Genomic DNA, 27,194 nt, shown 5'->3' with positions numbered 1-27,194 from the left:
GGCAGGAAAACTCTAGCTACAAATGGCGTTAAACGTGGTGGCAAGAGTTTCCACGTAAAAACTGAGAAAAAAAGATTCTACAACAGAGCTAAAAACAGCTTCCTAATTGTCTCTCTCAAATGAGTGGCAGCTGCCGGCTTGAGCTACTTGTGGGTTCCTAGCGTACATGCTCGACCTGCAGTGTGGCGGGAATGAGGCCTCTACAAGTGGCACATTAAGCTGCGTGGTGGATATAGCCCTTCCTAGAACAAAACAAAACAAGAGGTTTCTGGGCTACACGCGGCTTGGATAAAAGCATAGACCCACGATAGCTCCCAGAGCTGGCGGTCAACTACCACTGCCAGGTTGGGAAGCTGAGGTGGGCGGAGCCAGCAGCCACAGCTACTGCAGTTTAAAGCAATAGATTCACAATAAGACAGATTCAGATGTAATACTTTACAATGTGTGTAAGATATACGTAGGCTTGGAAGAGAGAGGAAAAGGAATATATACAGTTATATAAAGAAATACATAGTTTTTAAAAATAAAGTCTCTAAAGAGACAGTAAAGGTAATATTAAAAATAAGCCACGTGAAGATGAATATTACACAGAGAATCTGGATTGTGTTGTCTTTGGGATTTTTAACTGCAGAAAAACATTTGATTGTAAAAGCTGTTGAGTTATGCCAAAATGTACATTTTAAAGATACCTTGACTTCAAAATGTGGATATAAGGATATGTTGCTTTGGAAAAGAGTCTTTTTTGTTGCCACAGAAAGCCAGAGGCTATGGATTTGTTCCAGATTAAGATACATCAGGTGTGACCAGCCAAGACCCCCTGAAAGGTCTCTGATGACACCATGGCCCAGATGATCCAACATCCAGAATGGTTTGAAGGCAACTGGCTCAGATGATACACCCTCATGGACTATTCCATAATCCTAAAATTTTCTTTGTATCCCCATAAGATTCAGCGCCCCAATCCAGCAGGAAATAGTAAGAGAAGCTACGCCCAAATTCCCAAATTATATGTAATTTTACTTTGTTAAGGTTAAAACCTTCCTTTTTGAAAAAGAAAAGGGAAGTTCTGTGGGATGTTCTGTATGGCAAATGTGTTGCTGATTGGTCACTAAATAAAAGACTGGTTGGCCATTGGTTAGACAGGAAGCATAGGCAGGACAAGGAGGAAAATAAAGCTGGGAAGTGGAAGGCTGAGTCAGAGAGACATTGCCAGGCGACACGATGACAAGCAGCATGTGAAGATGCCGGTAAACCACGAGCCATGTGGCAAGCTATAGATTAATGGAAATGGATTAATTTAAGCTGTAAGAACAGTTAGCAAGAAGCCTGCCACGACCATACAGTTTGTAAGCAATATAAGTCTCTGTGTTTGCTTGGGTGAGTCTGAGCGGCTCTGGGACTGGCGGCTGAGAGACATTTGTCCTGACTGTGGGCCAGGCAGGAAAACTCTAGCTACAGGGATGCCAAGGGCAAGCCAGAGAATCCGGCACGTCCCAAGAGGAGTTGCAACACACATGGCTTCCAATGACCAGAAACGCACCCTTGCAAGACAAAGTCGCTTTGGCACCCTCCACTGCCCGTGAGCAGAGCTCTCCAGCCAGTCTGGATCTACAGCCTGGGCCCCAGAGTGCAATTCCTACAAGGGATCCCTAGCCGGCCTCCAAACAGGCCTTCCTGGAAGAATCACATGCTGGTGAAGACCACTCAACAAAATAGGTATCTTCCCTAGCTTTGAGATTGGCTTGAGCCTCCACAGGACCTCCACTACCATGGCTGAGAGAAAAGCACTCTCACACCTGTCTCCTCCACCAGGAGGCCAGCAGTGTCCCCTGGTCTACCGACTCCACCACAGGCCTCCACTGTGCAGATATCTACACAGGTCAGCACGCCTGTTTCATGTGGGTGTCCGAAGCTAGCCTATTTCTAGAGTGCCTCCAAGAGAGCCCAAGGTCCAGGGTCCCATGTCTAGCTGTCAGTCTGGCTTGGGAGAGTGGGGATGGCTGCTTGCTGGCCAGCAAGCCCCAAATCTTCTCTTTTCCCCATGCCCGTGATGGCGAGCAGAGTGGGGCAAAGATCACGCCCACGGGAAGAGAGTCTGGCTACTGCTGGAGGGGGGCAGGAGCAGCGGAGTGGTTCTCAGGCCTGTGTCTGACTCCCAGAGGACTTGGGTGAGCCAAGGTGCCGGACCTCAGTTTCGATGAGAGCGGCGGGGTACTGAGTTTTCACTCATTTTGTTCAGCTTTTCCAAGGAATGTTTGACTGGAAATCATCATCGATCCAAGCACGCTGGAGTGCCCTTGCACAGGGATTTTCAGGGCACTCAGGACAGGGTGGGTGTTGGGGAGTGCGAGAAATACCAAGACATGCCCCGTCGTCCTTTTGCAGGATGCCACGGGTCCCTGCATGGAAATGGGAGGCAACTTGAGGACCTAAGTCTGCTACAGGTGCGGACAGGCCCGGGATGCAGGGATGGTAAGTCCTGCTCGCAGCACCACCAAGACCCCAGGATCCTGAGCACCTGGGACAATGCATGGGAGGCTTACCTTGGGCCTCAGGCCTTCTCATGCAGGACACTAACACGAAACAGCTTCCCTCGAGGCTCACTCAGGTGCCATCAGCCCTGGGCAAAGGATGCTGGGCCATTCTCTCCTCTCCGCACTATGGCCGTGCAGGCCACGCAATGCCACACTGTGAAGACATCAAAGCACATGCCAACATTACAGTGGGAAGCGGGTGACTGGCTCTGGAATGGATGGATGGGTGGGCCTGGCTCGTCTCAATGGGAAGATCAGATCACATCTGCTCCCTCACCACTCCGGCGCTGCCCTCACCCTCCAGCATGGCTTCCACATGGGTGGCAGTTTTCCACCAGGGTCTCAGAGCCTGTCCTTACCCTGGCTCCCTCCCTCCCTGCCCTTTCAGATCACCTTGGCCCCTCTCTGCATTCCAACCACCAGTTTCGGCCCGGCCAAAACATCAAGGAACTGCGCTGCAGGCAAGCAGACTCTTCCCGAAAAAAACTCACGGCCAGCTCTGAGGACCTCAACCCTCTAACACTGTGCCCGGGGGTCACTAACCAGGGCAAGCTCACCTTGCTGGCTCAAGCTCAAGTCTTAGGACGCAGCTCTGGCCATGCTCACTAGCCAAACCAAGCCTCCATCCTCCCATCTCAACATCCCTGACAACCAGGTGGGCAAAGCTACCCAAAATCTGCATCCTTCTGCAGCTAATAATGCTGAGGGCCCGACGTTAATGTGCCTAAAGTCTCCTCTGAGGCCTTCACCACAGGACATGGCAGGTCGTCTGGGTCAACCAGACCTCCTTTCTCACTCTCTTTCTGTCTCTTTCTTTTGCCATGTCTCTTTCTCTTACTCCTGATTTCTCTCTCTGTCTCTCTCTCTGTCTCTGCTTCTGTCTCTGGATTGATGCCATTCTCTGTCAGTCTGTCTTCATGGGAAAGCCCGTGTTCAAGAGTGCTGGAAATTTTGACTGCAAGCCAGAGCACTGCACTACATCTACACAACCTAACTTATGTGGGACGTCCTGTGGGATGTTGTGTATGGCAAAGGTGCTGCTGATTGTTCATAAATAAAACACTGGTCTGCCATTGGCTAGGCAGGAAGTATAGGCAGGACAAGGAGGAAAATAAAGCTGGGAAGTGGAAGGCTGAGTCAGAGAGACATTGCCAGGCGCCACGATGACAAGCAGCATGTGAAGATGCCGGTAAGCCACGAGCCATGTGGCAAGGTATAGATTAATGGAAATGGATTAATTTAAGCTGTAAGAACAGTTAGCAAGAAGCCTGCCACGGCCATACAGTTTGTAAGCAATATAAGTCTCTGTGTTTACTTGGTTGGGTCTGAGCCGCTCTGGGACTGGCGGCTGAGAGAGATTTGTCCTGACTGTGGGCCAGGCAGGAAAACTCTAGCTACAAATGGCGTTAAACGTGGTGGCAAGAGTTTCCACGTAAAAACTGAGAAAAAAAGATTCTACAACAGAGCTAAAAACAGCTTCCTAATTGTCTCTCTCAAATGAGTGGCAGCTGCCTGCTTGAGCTACTTGTGGGTTCCTAGCTACATGCTCGACCTGCAGTGTGGCGGGAATGAGGCCTGTACAAGTGGCACATTAAGCTGCGTGGTGGATATTGCCCTTCCGAGAACAAAACAAAACAAGAGGTTTCTGGGCTACACGCGGCTTGGATAAAAGCATAGACCCACGATAGCTCCCAGAGCTGGCGGTCAACTACCACTGCCAGGTTGGGAAGCTGAGGTGGGCGGAGCCAGCAGCCACAGCTACTGCAGTTTAAAGCAATAGATTCACAATAAGACAGATTCAGATGTAATACTTTACAATGTGTGTAAAATATACGTAGGCTTGGAAGAGAGAGGAAAAGGAATATATACAGTTATATAAAGAAATACATAGTTTTTAAAAATAAAGTCTTTAAAGAGACAGTAAAGGTAATATAAAAAATAAGCCACGTGAAGATGAATATTACACAGAGAATCTGGATTGTGTTGTCTTTGGGATTTTTAACTGCAGAAAAACATTCGATTGTAAAAGCTGTTGAGTTATGCCAAAATGTACATTTTAAAGATACCTTGACTTCAAAATGTGGATATAAGGATATGTTGCTTTGGAAAAGAGTCTTTTTTGTTGCCACAGAAAGCCAGAGGCTATGGATTTGTTCCAGATTAAGATACATCAGGTGTGACCAGCCAAGACCCCCTGAAAGGTCTCTGATGACACCATGGCCCAGATGATCCAACATCCAGAATGGTTTGAAGGCAACTGCCTCAGATGATACACCCTCATGGACTATTCCATAATCCTAAAATTTTCTTTGTATCCCCATAAGATACAGCACCCCAATCCAGCAGGAAATAGTAAGAGAAGCTACGCCCAAATTCCCAAATTATATGTAATTTTACTTTGTTAAGGTTAAAACCTTCCTTTTTGAAAAAGAAAAGGGAAGTTCTGTGGGATGTTCTGTATGGCAAATGTGTTGCTGATTGGTCACTAAATAAAAGACTGGTTGGCCATTGGTTAGACAGGAAGCATAGGCAGGACAAGGAGGAAAATAAAGCTGGGAAGTGGAAGGCTGAGTCAGAGAGACATTGCCAGGCGCCACGATGACAAGCAGCATGTGAAGATGCCGGTAAACCACGAGCCATGTGGCAAGCTATAGATTAATGGAAATGGATTAATTTAAGCTGTAAGAACAGTTAGCAAGAAGCCTGCCACGACCATACAGTTTGTAAGCAATATAAGTCTCTGTGTTTGCTTGGGTGAGTCTGAGCGGCTCTGGGACTGGCGGCTGAGAGACATTTGTCCTGACTGTGGGCCAGGCAGGAAAACTCTAGCTACAGGGATGCCAAGGGCAAGCCAGAGAATCCGGCACGTCCCAAGAGGAGTTGCAACACACATGGCTTCCAATGACCAGAAACGCACCCTTGCAAGACAAAGTCGCTTTGGCACCCTCCACTGCCCGTGAGCAGAGCTCTCCAGCCAGTCTGGATCTACAGCCTGGGCCCCAGAGTGCAATTCCTACAAGGGATCCCTAGCCGGCCTCCAAACAGGCCTTCCTGGAAGAATCACATGCTGGTGAAGACCACTCAACAAAATAGGTATCTTCCCTAGCTTTGAGATTGGCTTGAGCCTCCACAGGACCTCCACTACCATGGCTGAGAGAAAAGCACTCTCACACCTGTCTCCTCCACCAGGAGGCCAGCAGTGTCCCCTGGTCTACCGACTCCACCACAGGCCTCCACTGTGCAGATATCTACACAGGTCAGCACGCCTGTTTCATGTGGGTGTCCGAAGCTAGCCTATTTCTAGAGTGCCTCCAAGAGAGCCCAAGGTCCAGGGTCCCATGTCTAGCTGTCAGTCTGGCTTGGGAGAGTGGGGATGGCTGCTTGCTGGCCAGCAAGCCCCAAATCTTCTCTTTTCCCCATGCCCGTGATGGCGAGCAGAGTGGGGCAAAGATCACGCCCACGGGAAGAGAGTCTGGCTACTGCTGGAGGGGGGCAGGAGCAGCGGAGTGGTTCTCAGGCCTGTGTCTGACTCCCAGAGGACTTGGGTGAGCCAAGGTGCCGGACCTCAGTTTCGATGAGAGCGGCGGTACTGAGTTTTTTCACATTTTGTTCAGCTTTTCCAAGGATTGTTTGACTGGAAATCTTCATCGATCCAAGCATTCTTGAATGCCCTAGTTCAAGGCATTTCAGGGCAGTTGGGACATGGGTGGGTATTTGAGAATGTGAGATATTCCAAATACGCACCATTCAGTAAGCTCTTGTAGTTACCTGTACATTTTTATGTGATTATCCTGAGTCTGTTTTCTGTGACATTTCTATACATTCCTTCTTATATACATGGTTGTTCTTCTTAGCTACACCATGATCTAAGCTATATCAGTACTCTTTATTATATTATTTATGCTGACCTTCTTAGGGCTTTTGTGCTTAATATTCCAAGGACTCTAAGTTAATTTCTGTTGCCCCCTCTGTTTCTTGCTCCTGTCATTGAGTCATCTTGATGATTTTCTTGTGCACTGCATTCTTGGGCCCCACCACATGTGTCTGTGAAAATATTGAACTATGCTCTTGACTCATTATAGAGTGACAATTATGCTCTGTAGTTTTTTCCCTAGTCAAATCTACCCTGAGTGTCTGAACCCACCTGCTTTCTCCCTACACCCTCCTTTCATCCTTGCCAAGTAGTGGTTTTTTGGGGGTTTTCTTGGGAAAAATATGTTTTTTTTCAGCTTGGTCTAGTCCTGTCTCCCTTCCTGATGTTACTTATCTCCTCTGCACCTCTCTGTAGTCCCACAACAAATCCCAGTCTCTCCAACATGTTAAAAGTTACTCTAACAAGAATAATGTGAATGTTTAGAATGGCCATAATCTCCCTTCTGAATTGTTCACTTTTCATCCTTGCTTCAAAGCTTTGGGCCAGAGGGTTGCAGATTTTTCTTCCACATTCCCAGAAATATATTTCATACTTTCTAAGTCAATGGGAACCAATTTACATTTCTCTTTCTCTATGTCGTTAGTTTTTCTGTCTCTTTCTGTATATCTTCACACCTATCTTCCTGCCACTGACCACTTCTTTCAGTAGCCACCAAACTGGAGACAAAGCCTACTTTCCTTGAAACATCATCTCTAAAACTTCTGATTATAATTCATTTTGTCTCTATTCTTATTATGTTCATCCAAACACAAGAGAGACCCTCTGGTACTATGGGCCATGATGCAAAATACAGAGGAGTCCCATCTCCAAATTCACCGCTTGCCTTCAAGTTTTAAGTATGAGGAAGGAATGCTGATTTCCAAATACCTGGCCTCAGCTGCTCTTGTTGTCTTACTGTGTCAAATCAGCTAAGCATGGTCCACTCCCCATGATGCCAAGGCCCAGCACAAGGCAGAAATTTGTTCGTGACCTATAAAGACAGAGAGATGTCTCTATTAAGCAGTCCATGTTATTTGGTAGCTTCACTGTGGACATCTATTTACATTTTCAAGGTTTGTTCAGACATATGTAGAGCCCAAATATTGCTGCAATCTAACTCCTCAGAAAGTGAGTGGCCCTGGCAATTGTGTATCCAGGACTCTCATATCTTTACCTTGTCAGTTTCCTGGTAGAAACCATTTTGGTGGACCAAAGATCCCCAGAAAAGTGCCAGGATCAAATGTACCATTATACATGTTTCTTTCTTTCTTTCTTTCTTTCTTTCTTTCTTTCTTTCTTTCTTTCTTTCTTTCTTTCTTTCTGTCTGTCTGTCTTTCTTTCTTTCTTCTTCCACTTCCTTCCTTCTTTCTTTCTTTTCTTTCTTTTTTTTTTTTTTTTTTGATTTTCAAGACAGGGTTTCTCTGAACAACAGCTCTGGCTTTCCTGGAACTCACTTTGTAGACCAGATTGGTCTTGAACTCACAGAACCGCCTGCCTCTGCCTGCCAAGTGCTGGGATTAAAAGTGTGCACCACCACCTCAGCTATACATTGATTTCTATACAGATTCATATATCCGCATTGTACAAAGGTACATGTATCTCAATGCTTCTACCTATGTATTCCAACATTCCAGGCATCTAGGTGCACATGTATGGGTGTAAGTTGGTCAAACAAACCTGTATATCTGTGCCATCCATGTTTCACTCATGTGGCCCTTTTTCTTCCAAGCAGGTCCACTGAACTTCTTTCAGGTGGTCACAAGACAGACTGCCTATCTAGATACAAGACAGTTTTTGGCTTTATGAAGCAACCGTTCAACACACAGGACTGAAGATGGCATGCCCCCTCAGCATAGTTCTTCTAGCCTTCATCTGTAGTGGGTAGCTGTTCTAGCTTTGACCTGGAAGTACTACCCTCATTGAGGTTTCTGGTAACCGCCAAGCCTACCTATGGCCTGCCTCTGAGGCGGGCCAAGATGGGAGCCCTTAAGACCTGAGATCCAGATGTGCTGGCTCTCTTGGTTCCTGGTAATCCTTGATGCTGGATGGTACAGAGTTCTCCAGAGAACACTGCTGGACTGCACTTCACCTCTCCTGGACCTGTAACCTATCCGTTTACTTGTAAGTTATCCCCCAAAATAAAACTCCCTTTTAACTACGTGAAGTTGCCTTAATATTTCCACCCATATTCATCTGCTTCAGACATTGTCTTTGTCTCTCTTTCCAACCATGGCTTCAAACAGTGCTCTGATATTCAGAGACTCACACTGTTTCTGCTCATCCCCAAAATAGATGCAGCCCATCATTGTGGATTATACTGCTAAAAGTCCCAACAAAGCAAATTTTAAGACAGTCTTATTTCAGTGCAGCTCTCTGACACATTACTCATGGTCATTATCAACCTTGCCAAACTGTTTGTGCCTGTATTGCTTCTGTCTTTGACTCTTTTCTCTCACTTCATGCCAGTCCTAAAACTTTCCACTCTTGCCTGCCCAGGAACAAGACCACAGGGAGCTTCCCAGGTACCCAAAATGTTCCCTTTACTGTACACATGTGTGTTTGCAAAAAACAAACAAACAAATAAACAAACAAAAAACCCCTGAAAACTCAGGCCCCTCTGAAAGGTGACTTGCCAAAGCTGGTTGTCAGCAAGGGAGAAGAGTGACTTGGAAAAGTTTGCCTGACTTATAGAGTACTTGGGTCAGTGGATATGCTGTATCTTAGTCTTGATTAGAATGATGATAATGAGTTTTCACTTATTTTGTTCATCTCTTACAATGAAGGTTGAATATGAATAACCATTTGGTCCACCCAAGCTGGAGGGTATTAGCAATAAGGTGGTCAGTGTACTCTGAAACTTGCAGAAAATTGGGAAGTATGATGAACTCTAGGACCTTCTGCATCCAGGAGAAGAGGGTACCTTGCCTCCTCAAGGTGGTAACTGACAGTTCTAAATGTGGGACATGGAAATCCGAGACTTTTGGATTTGTTTTGAAGTGTTAAATTCTAGCAGTTCCACCAAGACCTTAGAGTCATGAGCACCTTGGAGAATTCAAATAATGGTTACCATTATCCTCTACTTTTCTCTATAGGATCTGAATTTTGAACTGCATTGCATGAGGCACAATTGGATGTCTTCACTCGTCTAGAAGTGATATTGTGGCTCGTCTTATTGGACTGAAGGCATGAAGATCATGGAAATCAAACCTTGAGATAGCAACATAAAACACATACAATCTCTACAGGGGAACAGCTACAACAGGGTTGGTGTTGCAATGCTCCCATCTGGTTGGGAACACCAGGTAACACCTCCTCTTCATTTCACATGCTCTCCACACACCCTCCTAATCAGGCTGCCATGTGCATGGGATATATTCTTCAAAACTTTCTCTGGAGGAAAGTTGTTTGAATGCTAAGGTCTTGTTCTCTGTTGGTCTCCCTCTCTGGCCTTCACAAGTGTCTTTGTACCATTTTTATAGTCACTGACAAAAATCCCAAACTTTCCAACACATGAGATTCCTCCAACTAAAGCAAACCAATGTTAAACTTCCATCATAGGCCATCTTCTGCCATTGTTTCTCCTTCTCAGTGTTAGCCTTGATTGCATTTCCAAGGACAAACTCACTGGGTTTTGCTGACCTGTGCTAGCCCAAGTTCTGGGCATTTCCACAGCTAAACTATGCCTCCATGAACATCTTTTTCAAGTAGGAAGTATTCCTCCATGCTGCCTTTCCTCAAAGTCTGTGTACAATTATCTGTCCATTTTGATGGAGAATGGTTAACCTGCTGTACTGGTTGTATGTCTACCTCTCTATCAATATTGGAATACGGGTCATTCTGTCTAGGGTAATGGGACACCAAGAAACAAGCGCTTTCTCTCTCTCTCTCTCTCTCTCTCTCTCTCACACACACACACACACACACACACACACACACACATGCACACACACACACACACACACACACACACACACACACACACACACACATTTTTCCAACAAAGTGAGGAATTCTAGAATTCCATCTTTTTTTTTTTTTTTTTTTTTAGTTTTTTCGAGACAGGGTTTCTCTGTGTAGCTTTGCGCCTTTCCTGGAACTCGCTTTGTAGACCAGGCTGGCCTCGAACTCACAGAGATCCGCCTGCCTCTGCCTCCCGAGTGCTGGGATTAAAGGCGTGCGCCACCACCGCCCGGCGAATTCCATCTTTTAAGATGACTGGAATCTATGAACTCCATGAAAGCATCATTTTGTATGGTGTATCCAAATACCTTTAGCCTTCTGCATCTGTGATTTCTCAATATTTTTTTGTCACACAATGCCTCCTTGTACCACTAAGCTCAACATGTGAGTGAGGCATCCTTTTTTGGTGTTTCAGTGGTCATGTGATGTTGTCTTTGGACTGTCTTCAACTATACCCTGTGTGTCAATGAGCACTTCCGCCAATATCCAAGGGGATGAGGACTGTATATTCTCACCCAATCTGCTTCCAAAGCATCAGAATAAACCACATTAAGGCTCAGTTCTTCCAAATGAATACAGACCTCGGGAAAGAACAAGTCGGACAGGTACTGCAGGTGGGACTTAAAATATGGAGGAGGCAGATTCTCTTGCTGATAGCTGACCTGCAAGGTCCATGGTGCAATTAGGGAAGTCTGTAGTCCAGGCCTCCACATTCAAAGCTACTATATGGCCTCTAATGTCACCCCTACTCATCTCCTGACAAGGCCAAGAAATAAATACAAATGGGTACAGGCCCACAATGACAGAAACAAGGGTACTGTACCAGAGATCTACTTTAAGGGCCCCCCTTCACAGGGGGCAGCTCTGTGCATTCATGAGGTATGCACAGGCAAGGAATAGTTTTTCAGTGACTATCTGTGAATCGCACAATGGCTGTACATATAAGACACAAGCTATAGTTGGAAAAGGTTAGAAAATTCATAATAATTTCCATAATAGCTATATTAATTTGTATCACTACCAACAGTGTTTAAGGTTATTAAGTGTATTAAAGATTTTCCACATCCTCTCATATTGTTTCATAACAGCCATTCTGACTGTGGTACTGTAGTATTTCAAAGTGCTTTTAGTTTTCATTCCCTGATGGTTATGAATATTTAACATATTTAAAATAGTTATTGACCATTCATGTTTCCTTTTAAAGAAACTGGCCTCAATTCAATGGTCCAACTTTGAGATTCCATGAGAATAGAACTAAAAAGACAACTACCATATGTCCCAGGTATTTCACTCCTAGGCATATACCTAGAGAACGCCACACTCTATCACAGAGACATATACCTAGAGAATGTCACACTTTATCACAGAGGCATATAACTAGAGAATGCCACACTCTATCACAGAGACATATACCTAGAGAATGCCACACTCTATCACAGAGACATGTATAACACCACATTCACTACTGCTTGACTCACTGTAGCATGGAAATGGAATCAACCTAATGGATGAAGCATTAATGAAAATCGGGTAAATTCATTAAAATTCATAATGTGGAATACTATTCAGGTCTTAAGAAAAAGTAAATTAGAAAATTTTCAGGAAAATACATAGATTTAAAATGTACAATATTAAGCAAAGTCACAGATCTCAGGAAAGAAGTTCCTTGAGAACTACAAATGTAGGGTCAGGCTAATCTTACTTTTGTGTGTTGTATTTTATCTGAAAGTTCTTTACCATAAAGTTTTCACTTAAAAAACAAAAAGAGTTAGAATGAATGAAAAAAAAAGGGGAAAATAACATCATTATAGAACATGTATTTTAGTAAGGAGCTGCTATATTATCTGAACACAACCTGATGAACTACAACTGGAAAAAATATTCCAGTAAGTGTTTATAGCATTCACATTTGGTCAGCTCAGTTGCCAAATATTCTAAGTCTATATAATGAGATACCTAATCTCAGAAAAATAACACAAGAGGAAGAAGGGCATATTATAGAAAAGCAGGAAAAGAAAAGGTGCAATGGAGAGAGGTAGTGGAGACCATATTTCATTTTTTAAACGATAATATTATTACTGTTGCTTTTTCATTGTTGTTTTTTTCAAGACAGGGTTTCTCCTTGTAACAGGCCAAGTTGTCCTGGAACTCACTTTGTAGACTAGGATTGCTGGAACTCAGAGAGATTCACCTGCCTCTGACTCCCAAGTGCTGTGATAAAAGGCATGTATGACCATGCCCAACTCTTTAAAATGTTATTCTCTCTCCTCTCTCTCCTCTCTCTCCTTTCTCTCCTCTCTCTCTCTCTCTCTCTCTCTCTCTCTCTCTCTCTCTCTCTCTCTCTCTTTCTCTCTCTCTCTCTCTCTCTCTCTGTATGATAAACTCAGACTCAGGTTGTCACTCTTGATAACAAGCAGCTTTATCTATCCTAAGCCATTTCACTGGTCCTTTATAGTCTTTTATACAAAAATACAACAATTAAGATACTTTATATCAATATATATATTATATAAATTTAATATTTAGGAAATTATATAAATAACAATCACACACCCATATAAATACAAGAATAAAATAATGACAACAAATCACTATGAATATTTTTAAATATCCCTGCTAAAAATTGTTTTATTGGCCACAAGAAGCATATGCATATAACATTTGACATGAATAAATAAATCAATGCTTCGGACATAACTGGCACTCAGCAACAAATGAATTTTTCAAATTGGGATTTTTAACAGTTAATTTGAACATACAGTATCATAATACGTGAACATATTCAAATTAGATAAATAGAACTATGATTAATCACAAGTTAATTAATAATTACAAGCATAATTATTGATTATGATGAATACTTACTATTACATAAATTTTCTTGTTTCTAATTACAAACTATAAGTAATTATCTAAAAATTAAATTGGTGATCAAAATGTGCTAATTTTCATCATATATGTCTATCTTAATTAAAATTTTCAACAGTATCAGAATTTTCAATTGTTTCAAATTTCATTTCTAAGTATTTTGGCAAATCTGATAGGTGAAAAGGGGAAATTCATTTCTTAATATATCCTTTATGTTCTGATTTAATGATTTTCAAAGTTAATCAGTTAGTAATAAAGACTGACATAATTTAATGTATTTTATATGTTTGTGGCCATTCATAACACTTCATTTATGAATCATTAATTTATATGCTTTTCTACTTACTCATGATGTTTTTTTCCCAATTGATTTAGTGAGCCTTTCATAAAATAAAACACTAAATATATTTTGAATGAATAATTGAAGGAAAAAGAAGAATTAGTTACAAGTTAATTTTAAGTTAACAAATTCTAGATTCTAGATTCTTCCTTTCTAACTTTAACCTTTAGAGCCAGACAATATGAAAATGAAGAAATTAAGAAAATAAAACATAAATAGAATAAATAGGATCCATTGGCTACACATACTATTGACTCTAACTTTAATAGACTAAAAAGTAACCTTTTCTGTAAAAATTTTGCTATAATCAAAGTGGTTTCGTCACTGTACAAGGGGTATAGATGAAACCAATGATGCTGAGGAATAACATTTATACATAAATGTAATGAGTAGTAAAATAAAAAAGAAAATAATGTCCACTAAATGAGGAAACAAAAAAGCAGAAATGTGGAGAAGTTACACTTATTAAATTTAATTTATCAGTTATAACTATAGATAGACTCTTACTTTGCTATTTTCTTGCATTATGGTAACTATATGGATTATATCATGATAATATATGCATCACTCTTACAACTGAGACCTGATAAAATAACTAAAAGTTATTTTTATGAAAGTAAAATGGAGAAATGATTCTCATATATTTTACCATGTGTTTGAGTTAATGTAATTTTAAGGTTCTAATTTAGCCAATGCTCTAGTACAAGGATTAGTAAATATATTATCTCAGGCTATATCTGGAAATAAAATTTTATTTAAACAGTTATGACATATTACACAGGGCCAGGCAATCATGGCACACACCTTTTTAACCCCAGCACCTGAGAGGTAGAGGCAGGTGGATCTCTATGAGTTTGAGGTCAGCTTGGTCTACAGAACTAGTTCCAGGACAGCCAAGGCTAACCAAAGAAACCCTGTCTTGAAAATGTAAAAATTAATAAATAAAATAAAATAATAAAGTGACATACTACACAACACATATCACTGCTTTCCCACTAGAACAGAAGCTAGCTTACATGCAACAGTAAGTATTAAAATCTTTACAACCTAAAATGTTAAGGGCTGGAGAGATAGCTCAGCAGATAAGAGCACTGACTACTCTTCCAGAGGACCTGGGCTCAATTCCCAGCACCTACATGGTAGCTCACAACTGTCTGTAACTCCAAGATTTGACACATAAAATAAAAATAATGTCTGAACACAACCTAAAATGTTCAAACTGAATTTGATGGAGGCTTATTCAGGATGATTAGAAGTTCAAAGTCATCCATAGCTCACAGTGAGTTTGAGCCCATCCTGAGATATAGGAGACCCAGTCTCAAAATAACTGGGTAGTTACTTAAATCTTTTTAGTTTCTGGTCTGGCTTAAGAAATTCTCAAGTATAACTCAATGTAATTAAAACTGTGCATGAATATGGGAAAGTATAATAATATGGATAGCAAGGGAACTCTAGTTTGATTTAAGTAGTCCAACACATTAATATGGTCTTTTAATGTTTATTGGCATATATTAGTGGCCCATAGTCCCTTAGCCATTTTATTCTAAGTCATGATCACACAGACTAGTGTTGCCAATGCCAGCTAACCTGGGAGGAATGGCTTTGTGCTTCTTCCTTTGGGTGTTTTGTTTAACTATTTTTTTGAGATTATAGTATAATTACATCATTTACTCCTTCCCATCAAAAATCTTTCCATATACTTCCCTTGCTCTTTTTAATATCCATGACCTCTTTTGTCATTAATTGTTGTTATACACACATACAATGCTCTTAAATACTTAACTTTTTGTTTTTTGTTTTGTTTTTGGTTGGTTGGTTGGTTTTCATTTTATGTTTGTTTGTTCTGTTTGATCTGTTTTTTTTCAAGACAGTGTTTCTTTATGTAATACTAGCTGTCCTGGAAATCTCACTGTAGATCAGGCAGGCATTGAACTCAGAGATCTGCCTGCCTCTGTATCGAGAGTGCTGGGATGAAAGGCATGTGCCTCAACCACTTGGCTCAATTATTTTTTAATATCAATGTCACAGATACACAGCAGAGAGGCAGACATATATTTTTAAGGATAAATCTTGAAAGATAATAGTGGCTATAAGAAGATTAATGTATGCTGTTTCTAGTAACTGAACACTTTGACTAAGACCTAATAACCAAAACTAAGCATTCAGATTTCTCAAAACTGTTTAAAAAGTTAGATCAATGGAAGCATCCAGAATACCCTTTCATGTTCATTAAATGGTTCTTAACATCCCCAGAAACATTTCCCTAACAACCCTAATGAATCTGAAGAAAAACCCAAGTGTCTTCTGTGATAACATTCTCAACTCTCTGAAAAAGTCTAGAAGAGTTGTAAAAGATGAAGTTGTAAACAAGAACTATACAATTCACTGAATAAAATAAGACTATAGAAAAAAATCAAATTTTATAGGTTCATTGCTACTCTATCAAATGTTTGTAATTAATTACTAAGTAACTATAATTACATGGCATTTCTGTCAAAATCTAAGTCTAAATCTGTATTAAAGCATTATTCACAAAATTTTTTCACTCCTCCTTTCACAAGTTTGTTTATTTAATAAGCTTTAACCAAACCCTTTTCTTTGGAAATTGTAGGGTTAGGTAATAGTAAGAAAATAATCCCTGTCAAGTAGGAGCTCACTATATTTATTTTGGGTAATGGAAACACAATATTAGACATAAAGTGAACCAAAACTGCATTGATAAATATATAAACACAAATGTTTAAAAACTTGAAGTAAGAAGTGAAAAAAAGTACAAATGACTAAACACATACAGACATTTATGTTAAGGCATCTTGATCTTACCTGTATTTCATGTCTCACTGCCATTCATCAGATCTCACTCAAATATATCAATCCAGTAAAATGTCTCCAAAGCAGAACTTCTATACTAGATATAGGAAGGATATGTGTAGGATCCCATGAAATATTATCAATGAAGATAATCATGAATCAACAGGAGATCATTTCAATAAATCTGGTACTGCTCAAAATTGAACTAAAAGAATTAGATTTCCCAAAGGTAACATCATCAGAAAAAAAGTTAATAGATCACTAGAAATAGAATAGAATAGAATAAAATAGAATAGATCACGAGAAGCCAACAGACAGTATAAAAAAGCACGTATCACTATACTAATTTGGTCATATACTGCCTGTGAGGCATCTTGCTGTTTCTAGCATCTTCAAAATCTTCAAAAGAGGACCATTTCTTATCTTTTGGAAAAATAACTCCTTCCTATTTTCCTTTGTCATATGGTATCTAAACTATGTAACGTTTTTTTTCTGATTTTTTAAGACAGACTCTCTCTATTAAGTAGCCCCAGCTGTTCTGGAACTCATTATGTAGACCAGTCTAGCCTCAAATTCACAGAGATCTGTCTGCCTCTAGAGTGCTGGGATTAAAGGTGTGTGTGCCATAATGCCATGATGTCCAGTTAAATATATTCTTCTAATCTGTCATAAATAAGTAGATATTTCTTTATTACTGCTTGAATTCCAATACTAAATAAGTGAGCTGACTCACAAAAATGAAAATAAAGTTCTTTTAGGAAATGCCTATGGTGTATGAGATACCTAGATGAATAAGTTTAAAAACTCAGTTCAGGGCTGGAGAGATGTGTCAGTGGCTAAGATAATATATTCCTCTTGTAGAGGACCTGACATCAGTTCCTCACACCCTTTCTGGCCAACTCATAGCTACCTGTACTCCAACATTAGAGAACCTGATATACTCTTCTGGTTTCTATAGGCACCTTCACTCACACATACATGCCCACACATAGACACACATACACATAATTAAAAATACAAATAATTTTTTTTTTAAAACTTAGGTCAAAGACAGTAATAAACACATAGCAGTAAGTGATGAATGAATGGTATATCTGAAGTTAGACATAGAGGTTGAAATACAGCGTTCACTCTAAATATTTTAAAGCATTGTTCTTTGATACCACATTGTCTTACCAATGCCCTGTTCATAGGCTCTCTACAAAAAGTCTTCTCATGCATAAAAAATTAAAATACAGACGTATCAATAGGGCTATAATGACATCTTTGTTAGGAACCAAATAGCAAATAAAAAGGAATAGTACGCCGGGCGGTGGTGGCGCACGCCTTTAATCCCAGCACTCAGGAGGCAGAGCCAGGAGGATCTCTGTGAGTTTGAGGCCAGCCTGGGCTACCAAGTGAGTTCCAGGAAAAGGCGCAAAGCTACACAGAGAAACCCTGTCTCGAAAAACCAAAAAAAAAAAAGGAATAGTACACAGAATATGTGGATTTATGTTTCAAGATTGAAATGACTACTAAATCTGTTAATAGGAGCTCATAATTTTTAGTCTTCTGAAAATAAACTAAACAGATAAAAGATTAAAAAATGAAAAGAAAAGGTCAGGGGCAAAAATCATAAATTGCATGGTATGAATCTTGGTATATTGAATAATAGCCACTCATTTCGAAGTCACAAAGGAGGGAATGATAATTTACAACTGATTTCTGGAGATACGGTTCACAACTTTCCTGATTCAGTTGGCAAGTCTATCTCCCACACTCTTGCTTTCCTCTAACTCTAGTTATGGTATAATCATTTACTGTCTTTCAGAAATAATATGCAAAATTGTGAACTAAATTTACCTTACCCTACTACACTTTCTACCAAATTCTACCTTATATACCATCTATCCTGCTTTACTCCCTTGATTCCTGGCATTATGTTCTTGAATCTTTTACTCATTTATGTTTAGAGTTTTTATTTTTTGTTAGGGCTCTTACACATTCAACAAATGGTTGAATTACACCACAAACTTTTATAAACCTTTCACAAAATCCGCATCTCCAAGCAATTCAACAACCATGCCTCAAAAAATATTATTCAATGGTATTAGTCAATGGATACAAGAACTAAAAGAAACAATCTAAGTGGGAACTAAAATGATACAGTTAAACAAAAGATTACTATTGGAATTCTGCGATGTAAAAGATACTCAGTGGTGTATTCATATAAAGAATATGGAATGCTGAAGAAAATGTGTTATTGTACACATGAGATACATCTCTGCTATTTTCATACACACTCTAGAGACAGAGGGAATAAAGTTTGTTGGGTAGGGAGGAGGGGAAAGTCTGGGAAGAGTAAGTGGATGAAAAAACATGATCAATATGAAAAAAATAAATAAATAACTTTGAAAAAGAACCTCACCAGATACAAATACATATCTGGGCTAGTGACATCATCAAAGGACAATCTATCAATTCAAATGTATCCTTAGATTTGATCTTGACTACTTTCTCCCTTCTCCACATAGAACTTTTACCTAAAACAGTTATATTCTCTATACTTGTAAACTATGTCTTTCATTGACATAAAAAATTAATTACTATCTCAGTAGCTATTGAGTTTTATACTTAATTTACACCCAAGTCTGCCATATTCTCTTGCTTTCAATGAGTAAATCTAGAGGCTTGAGGATCAAGGGTTCACATTCTACAATGCAGGCAAATAAAAGCAACACAAGTGGGAACTCAGAAGATGAAGAAACATCAAGGAATGACTGCTTTCTCAACACTTCCATGCTAGACCACTTAAGGAAATGTTTCAAGTGGCTATTCCTCCTCTCATTTCACTGTTTCTAGGTCTCATATTTGCACACAATCACAAGAAAATCACACAGTGATTAATACAAACTATTATTTCTCTCTTTAAATTCTCTGGAGCTCTAATTTATTTCCATTCTAAAAATCAAGTGTTTGTGTTAAGGGATGAATATAATGACAAACTCTCAAAATCTCCTTCTCTTCCTACCCTGTCCCTATCAAATGCTGAGAAAAGTAACTGTTCAATATAGTAATGATAATAAATGGTGTCAAATTTTTCTCAGATTTTAATTTTTAGTTTTTCCTTATTTGTTAATACATGATATTTCTATATAACCCAGGTTTACCTGAAACTCAAGCTAATTCTGTCGCTCTCTCTCCAGACACTGGGGTTACAGGTACATGCTAACATGTCTGGCTGTTTATTCTGTCTTGAAAAACCTTATAACACCTAGTAATAATTATCAATTTATCAAATTGTACTAGCAATACTTCACAGATATATTCCAAATCCCGGTTTTCTCCATAATTACATATACATATATCAAACACATAGATTACATGCAACTCTGAAATATCCATGAATCTTCCTTACTTAATTCTAGTTTTTGTATGTTACTACTATTTATCTGTAGAGTTCAACCAATATGATCTTTATCTTACCTAATATGTTTGAATAAACAAAATATATGTAGACAACATGGGCCAAACATGCTGGTGCACCCTGGAATCACTGTACTAAGGAGACTGACAGTGGAGGCCATCAAGATGATCATATGATTAAAGCTGTCCGGGTTGGATTATATAAATTGACCTTCTCTTCATCTCAAAAAGTATGTCTGTATATCTCATACCAAAGTTCAGAGGACACTTTGTACAAATCAATTCTTTCCTTCCAACATATGGATGCAAGAAATAAAACTCAGATCATTAGCCTTAGTGGCAAGCACCTATACTTGATGAGTTATCTCTATGGCACACACACATAAAAAGGCAATTTGTCCCAAAAGCACTACAAGTACTTAAATGAGAACATTTGTTCTGAGGAAACACTAAATGTGAAATTTTGAGAAGGAATACATCTTTAGAATCCATGTTTCTATCAATTTGGAATTTACCTTTCTTGTGGAGAAATGAAAGCAAAGACAAAATGATTATTGCATAATCCTATGTGATCAAGTAAGTACAACATACCAAACTTTAAATTATCAAACACACAGGCAACTGAAAAGCAGAATACTGGAAGGTTTCCAGCTAGGGACTATAACAGTGTCTTCATTTTGGGAGAATATTCAATAACTTTCTTGGATATGCCATAAACATTGGTGCTATTGGCTGTTTTCAGACATATTCTAAGTCTATATTCAATACTACTGGTAAATTATCAATGTTCCTCCCTATTTTTGTTTGTTTTTTATTTAATCACTTTAATTAATCCTTTCATGCCAAAGGATGGTAATGATATGCCCACATCTGGGAGCCATCCAAATACAAACATTCAAACTCATCTTTTTTTCAAGCATTAGATTATATGACCATCTCATTTTAAATGATAATATCAACAGAAATAATAGATATTTGTTTTTCATTTGTTGTCTAAGTTATACAAAATAAGTATTTTTAAAATTCAGAAAAACCTGAAATAATTCTATGTATCTTACATGACTATGATTCAATAAAACTTTAAATCAGCCAAAACTACAGAAACTCGTGGAAATAAAAAAAACATTACTGAATGATGAATGGTTCAAGGAAGAAATCAAAGGAAAAAAATTAAAAGCAGGAAGTAATTTAATAATAAAACAATACAACAAAAGCTCTGGGACATATTAAAAGCATTACTAAGAGATAAATGTATAGCTCTGGATCCTACATTAAAAATTAGAAATTGAAGCAGAAGCAGGTAGACTTCTGTAAGTTCAAGGGTAACCAGCTTCACATAGTAAGTTTCAGACAGCCAGGGCTACATAGCAAGACCAACTGTTAACCAAACCAAACATAACAAAATCAAAAACCAGAAATAGCACAAATAAATAACTTAATGATATAGATCAAGATTTTGGAAAAACAAGAACAAACCAAAATACAATCCAGCAGTTTGCAAGAAATAATAAAAATAAGAGCAGATATTAATAATGGAATAAAAGTATAAGGAAACAATGAACATATGAGCTGGTTCTCTGAAGAGATGAACAAATTTGATGGACTCTTGGTCCAATTAAGCAAAAGAAGGAAAGAGATGACCCAAAAAACTAGAATCAGAGATGAACAGGAAAACATAACAAAGACCAAAGAAATTTAGAATACTATAAGGGAGCACTTTAAAAACACGTGCTTTATTATGTTAGAAAATCTAAAACAACTGGGTGAATTTCTAGATTTCTCCAAACCACCAAAGTAAAACCAAGAAGAGATCAATAGGTTAAGATACTCAAAATAAACAAGGAGATATAAACAGTAACAGCCGGGTAATGGACACACATGCCTTTAATCCCAGCACTCCAGAAGCAGAGGCAGATGGATCCCTGTGTGTTCCAGGCTAGCCTGGTCCAGGACAGCTAAGGCTACACAGAGAAACATTATCTCAAAAACAAAAACAAAAACTGAAACAAAAAAAGCACAACAAACAAAAAAAACAACCAAAAATAAGATAAAAGAAACAGTAGCAAAATCCCTTCTAAGTAAAAAATAAATAGCCCATCTAGATATGGTGATGTATGCCTCTCAACCCAGACCTGTAGAAGCAGAGAAAACTCTGTGGAGCTCTATGCGTTCATGGGCAGCCTAATCTACATAGGCAACACTAAGACAGCCAAGGTTACATAGTGAGAGCTTGTCTCAAAACAACTGTAAAAATTAAATATGAAATAAATAAATCACATCACCGAGACTACATTTATTTTTGTTGCTTTATGTTTCAGTTTGTTTAGGCATTTTTTTCTCTTACTGATTTTTTTTTGTTTGCTTTGATGTTTGGTTTGGCTTTTGTGTTTGAGAGAGAGAGAAAGAACAGGAAGTTGGATAGGTAGGGAAGATCTGGAAGAATTTGGGAGAACCAAACAACATCATCAAAATATATTACACAAAAATAAAACAACAAAAATAAGAAAAGCTCAGGCTCAAATTGATTCATGGAAGAATTCTACCAGATGTTCAGAGAAGATCTGTCATCAAATTTTCTTACAGTTTTCAAATATAGAAACACAAGGAATATTTAAATTGATAGTGCTAAAATTTGCTTATAAAAAGATTTACATAATTGAAAATTGTCTTTCTATGTAGTGTTTATTTAGGAAGAAGTAACTGTAACACTGGAGAAAGATGTCAGTTCCAATTAAACTAAATGAATATCCATATTGTGAGGATAAACATTTTACTTGCATGATTTGTTGAAGACAACATACATTTATTCTGAAGTATTACTAAATAAATATATGTCCTCAAATATTTCATAAGGAAAAAAATAAGAAGCTGAAGAATCTCAAAACCTGAAGTGTGCTATTTCTCAAGAACACCAATGCCATCGAGGACCAAGATAGCCTAATGGATATAACAAAGAGACATGGCTTCTGCAAATACTGTTATTTCCACAGAATGGAAAAAGAAAGAAAAAAAAACTATTGACATGTAAATTTATACAATGCATATAGTGCACTTTTAAACTAGTGATGATATATCTGATATTCTTTATCTTTTTCCTTTTAATGAAAGATTTTCTTTCTCACACACAAAGTATGATTTCACCTGTCTACTCTTCCCAGTTCCTCTCTACTTCCCTTCCCATATAGAATCGCCATTTGTCTCTCATTAGAAAATAAACAGGCTTCTAAGGGATAATAATATAATATAATATATTTGGTATGATATGATATGATATGATATGATATGATATGATATGATATGATATGATATGATAAAGGAAAAAGTACACATCAGAGTCATAAAGTTCTTACATTTTAAACCAGGTCTAGCTGTGTGGTGGTGACACTAGCCTTTAATCCCAACACTTGGGAGGCAGAGGCAGGAGAATCTCTGTGAGTTCCAAGCCAGCCTGATCTACAGAGTTAGTGCCAAGACAGCTAGGGCTATTACACAGAGAAACCCTATCTCACGAAACCCAAAAAAAAAAAAAAATTAAGCCAGGTTTAAAGGAACATACACACACTTTTATAATGTACATGCAGAAAAATACTGGGCAATTTGAACATCATATCTGCAAATAATACATAGGTTCAGAAAACAAAGTGACATGTATAAACAGAAATAAGATGAGAGGAAAGGGAGGGAAAGAGGAAAGGACATGATGAGTGAAAGGAATGCAAATAGTAAACCTAGATGAAGAGCATCTGGCCCTAAAATTTGATCAAAATAAGAGAAAGAAAAAACTCATTGCCATATATACTAAAGGAATTTACGAGAAAGTGCAAAAATTAGAAGCATTTAGTGGTTTCTACATCTAAAAACTGTTTAATTTTATAAAATCTTGGCCACTTAACATTTAAATTAGGCTTAAGTTTTAAAAATACTATTTCACCCATTAGATTGACTATTATTTAAATGTTTTGAAACATAATAAACACAAGTCTATGAAAATTAGCACTGTCATTACACCACTGCTCTGGCTTAGCCCAGAAAGCATTTAAGAGCAATTTCACAATAGTAACAGAAACCACAGAAGATGACATAATATTACCATACGTAGAAAACTATTACATAATTAGGAACCCAAATATATTTTCAAAGTTATATAATTATATGTGGCATCATCAACAGTATCACATGTAGGAGCAAATCACATTTTTATAAACCTAAACTACTAGTTTGGAAATACACCCATGATATATTAAATAGAAAGTTTAAAAGCAACAATACAAAGATCATACATCTACAACCTCCACCTACATTTATATAAACATAAGAAAGTTACTGACTGCTATATATATATATATATATATATATATATATATATATATATATATATATATATCATGAAAGCTTAACTCATCACTGCTGTGGAATGTGGATAGAAGATTAAGAATGAATGAGCACAGAATACTTTAATCATTGTTGATGGCCATATTTCAATGTGCTAAAACATCTAACTTTAAAATTGATTTAAAATAAATTTAAGGGCCAAGTATCAAAAGGCTTAAATATTTCTTTCAATGATAAATATAACTATTTGAATGTTTAGAGCAGTGCTTCTCAACCTTCCTTAAGGCTGTGGCCCTTTAATACAGTTCTTCATGCTGTGGTGACCCTCTAACCATAAAATTATTTTTTTTCTACTTCATAACTGCAATTTGGCTACTGTTATGAATTGTAGTATAAATATCTGTTTTACAATAGTCTTAGGTGACCTCCATGAAAGGGTTGTTGGACCTCAAAGGGATCACAATCCACAGGTTGAGAACCACTGATATAAAAGATTCAGAAACTAGTACAAGCAAAGACATTCTTTGTGTCTCTTCTTTTTCAAAATTTATCAAAGATCTTATGGATGAAACTAGAACCATACAGTACACTAAGGGATCGAAATCATCTGCTAGAGTCCAAATCTGCCACAGGATTTATGCACTGTAACTATTTACTGGGTCACAGTTTCATAATTAGCCCTTGGTACTGTTGTACTGCAAGAACAGATTCCTGGTTGCAACAACATGATCTGTAAATCTGGAGCCTTACAGAAAATGTTTTGTGACCCCTAACACAAACTGACAAGTTGTATTATCTTCTGTTTCAAGCACTGTCACTGTGTCTGATTAGACTCAAGATCAATATGAACTTGGAAAATATTAACATAGGAAATTAACTGAAATACATTAACTTTGCTGTTAAAAAAGGAACTCCACTGTATATGAATTAAATGGATATTATAAAAATAACACAGAACATACCTCAGAAATCAACTGCAATGCCATAATAATATAATGAGACATGTGTTGCATTACAAATTTATGAGATTGAAAAAAATCCATTAAGTCTTTTGCTTTCTGCTATATTCTCTCCAACTTGAGTTACAAACACAAAACTGAGGTTGCCAGGCTTGGATGGAAATCACCTTTTTCCACTGGTAAACCACACAAACTTTCAAAGAAAGGAATTATTAAATAACCTTAAAATATCTGGTGCTTGAGTGATCATGGCTCACCCATAACTCCAGCTCCAGGGGATCTGACTTTGATTTCTGACCTCCACAGACACCTAACATGAACATACTTACATAAGAGCATACACACGCACACACTTTAAAAATTCTTAGCAGTTGTTTGTACTCTTAACAATTATTAAAACAGGTTGAGAAATTCAGATAGTAATTTCCTGATGAACAGTATGACTTATGTTCTAAAAACAGACAACTAATATTTAAAATAAATAGTACTTTATGACTTCACTTAATTTAAGCAGGAACAAGTGAAAATCAACACACTGTGTAATAAACTCAAATCTCTTTGAAACAGTGAGGTTTTACCCTTACCTGAAGGGACATAGATGATACCAATAAAGTGATTAGAGCATCCGCATGGTTCTCCTCAACAATGCAATAACATTTCTCTACATACTCATAGTTGCAATGGTATTGAAGTCTGCAGTTGAGGTATTGGAGAAAAGACAAACCACAGAGACCCATTTTCCTGGCCCAGACAGAGGCCAGTAATGCCAATAAAACAGAAACCAGAGGAGGGTCTTCCCTAGGGAATACCAGTGTAGAAGATGATCTTCTCTGGGGACTGCCTAAAATTTGAGGTTCTTATTTAAAGGAGGATGAAACCATCTCACAAATGATAACAAAACTGGTATACAGGGAAACTCAATTAGTCAGAAAACCTTGTTATCATCTGAAGTATCATAAAAATATCTGTGTACAGTAATTGTACTACCTACACATAAAAGTCTCTTCCATTTAAAATGTAAAATATGAATAAGAGAAGAAGTAACGCACAACACGTGAGTACAAGATATTCTGAAAGCAGAAGTACTGAATGTTCCAGTCAATTACTTGCCAAAACCAGGTCTTTTCTATTCCACTGAAGGCTTCTATACAAGTTGTGAGATGATAAGGGTAGAATAAGACTCCAGAAACAGTAAATACAGTAAGTGTATTAGGAAGATCCTGTTGATAAAACCTCTTCAGAAGGTATATTTGGTGTATTTGTCAAGATGGCCACCACCTGGGAGAGTACAGAAATGTAGATTATAAGTGAAAAGAATAACATGTTACCTGGTTTCCAATGGATAGAAATCATCCTCAGATTTTACCAAAACTCCATAAAAGCAGCTTCTAATTCTGAATGCAATGAAAAATACTCTATAAAAATGACTGCTATCATTTCATTTCCTTCTTTTATTTCATATTCTAAAGAGTTTCGATGTTATTTATTCACTTATTAATTTTTGGACATAACATTTCCTATATACATTCTTAGTTAGCAGCTAATCTGTTAAAATATGCATTATATCCAATAATATATTATGGAAATATTTTCCAAAAATCAAAATCCCCACATAAGGGACTCCACAGCAAAAGGATTATATAGATTATATATTTCTGGCAATCCAGGATGCATACAGGAATCCCTGTCTCTGAGAAAAACAAAAACAATGCATATATCTGTTGTCACTGAATTCCTAAAAGCTTCTTGTGCAATTTCTGATGATTCTAAGTGCAGTGGTTTGAATAAAAATGCCTAACTGCTGCCATGACAGTCGTGGGCTTACCCTCTGCAACAGTAAGATCCTTCTGAATAGTTTCTTTTAAAGGTCTCCTTATTCATGGTATTTTATCATAGCAATTAAAAAATAACTAAGACAGAAGCTGGTACCAGGTGTGAGGTATTGCTGTGATAAGACTTATTACACTGTTTTTTTGGGAGAATGTGTAAGAATTTGAACTTTTGGACATGGCAAGTGGTTGGATGATGAAAGCAGGGCTTACGAGGCCATCTTACGAGAAACTTGGAAGATA

At 38.2% G+C, this 27,194-nt stretch overlaps 1 protein-coding gene, 1 long non-coding RNA gene and 3 other non-coding genes across 22 annotated transcripts in view; all 5 read right to left on the bottom strand.

Moving 5' to 3' along the window:
* LOC128124757 (selenide, water dikinase 2-like) overlaps positions 1–2,659 on the bottom strand; it is a 168,633-nt gene extending 165,974 nt beyond the window's left edge. For all 16 annotated transcript variants that reach the window (XR_008222957.1, XR_008222960.1, XR_008222956.1 and 13 more), the window contains exon 1: positions 2,544–2,659. The gene's annotated coding sequence lies outside the window, so the exon portion shown is untranslated. The remainder of the gene's footprint in view (positions 1–2,543) is intronic.
* Positions 2,184–2,279, bottom strand: LOC128095814 (small nucleolar RNA SNORD116). The gene has a single exon (XR_008213417.1). It is a non-coding gene; the product is annotated as a small nucleolar RNA SNORD116 (small nucleolar RNA).
* Positions 2,660–6,094: 3,435 nt separating the features above from the next.
* Positions 6,095–6,188, bottom strand: LOC128095816 (small nucleolar RNA SNORD116). The gene has a single exon (XR_008213419.1). It is a non-coding gene; the product is annotated as a small nucleolar RNA SNORD116 (small nucleolar RNA).
* Positions 6,189–9,162: 2,974 nt separating this feature from the next.
* LOC128095817 (small nucleolar RNA SNORD116) lies at positions 9,163–9,256 on the bottom strand. Its single transcript, XR_008213420.1, has one exon. It is a non-coding gene; the product is annotated as a small nucleolar RNA SNORD116 (small nucleolar RNA).
* Positions 9,257–13,005: 3,749 nt separating this feature from the next.
* LOC128095182 (uncharacterized) overlaps positions 13,006–27,194 on the bottom strand; it is a 65,653-nt gene continuing 51,464 nt past the window's right edge. For all 3 annotated transcript variants that reach the window (XR_008213180.1, XR_008213181.1, XR_008213179.1), the window contains 2 exons: positions 16,412–26,400; positions 13,006–13,897 (listed from right to left, as the gene is read on the bottom strand). This is a non-coding gene — a long non-coding RNA (uncharacterized LOC128095182). The remainder of the gene's footprint in view (positions 13,898–16,411; positions 26,401–27,194) is intronic.

The sequence above is a fragment of the Peromyscus californicus genome, unplaced genomic scaffold (assembly GCF_007827085.1).
Source record: "Peromyscus californicus insignis strain IS unplaced genomic scaffold, ASM782708v3 Scaffold_4__1_contigs__length_199733344, whole genome shotgun sequence".
Lineage (NCBI taxonomy): Eukaryota > Metazoa > Chordata > Mammalia > Rodentia > Cricetidae > Peromyscus > Peromyscus californicus.
This window is presented reverse-complemented; position numbering and strand designations above follow the sequence as displayed.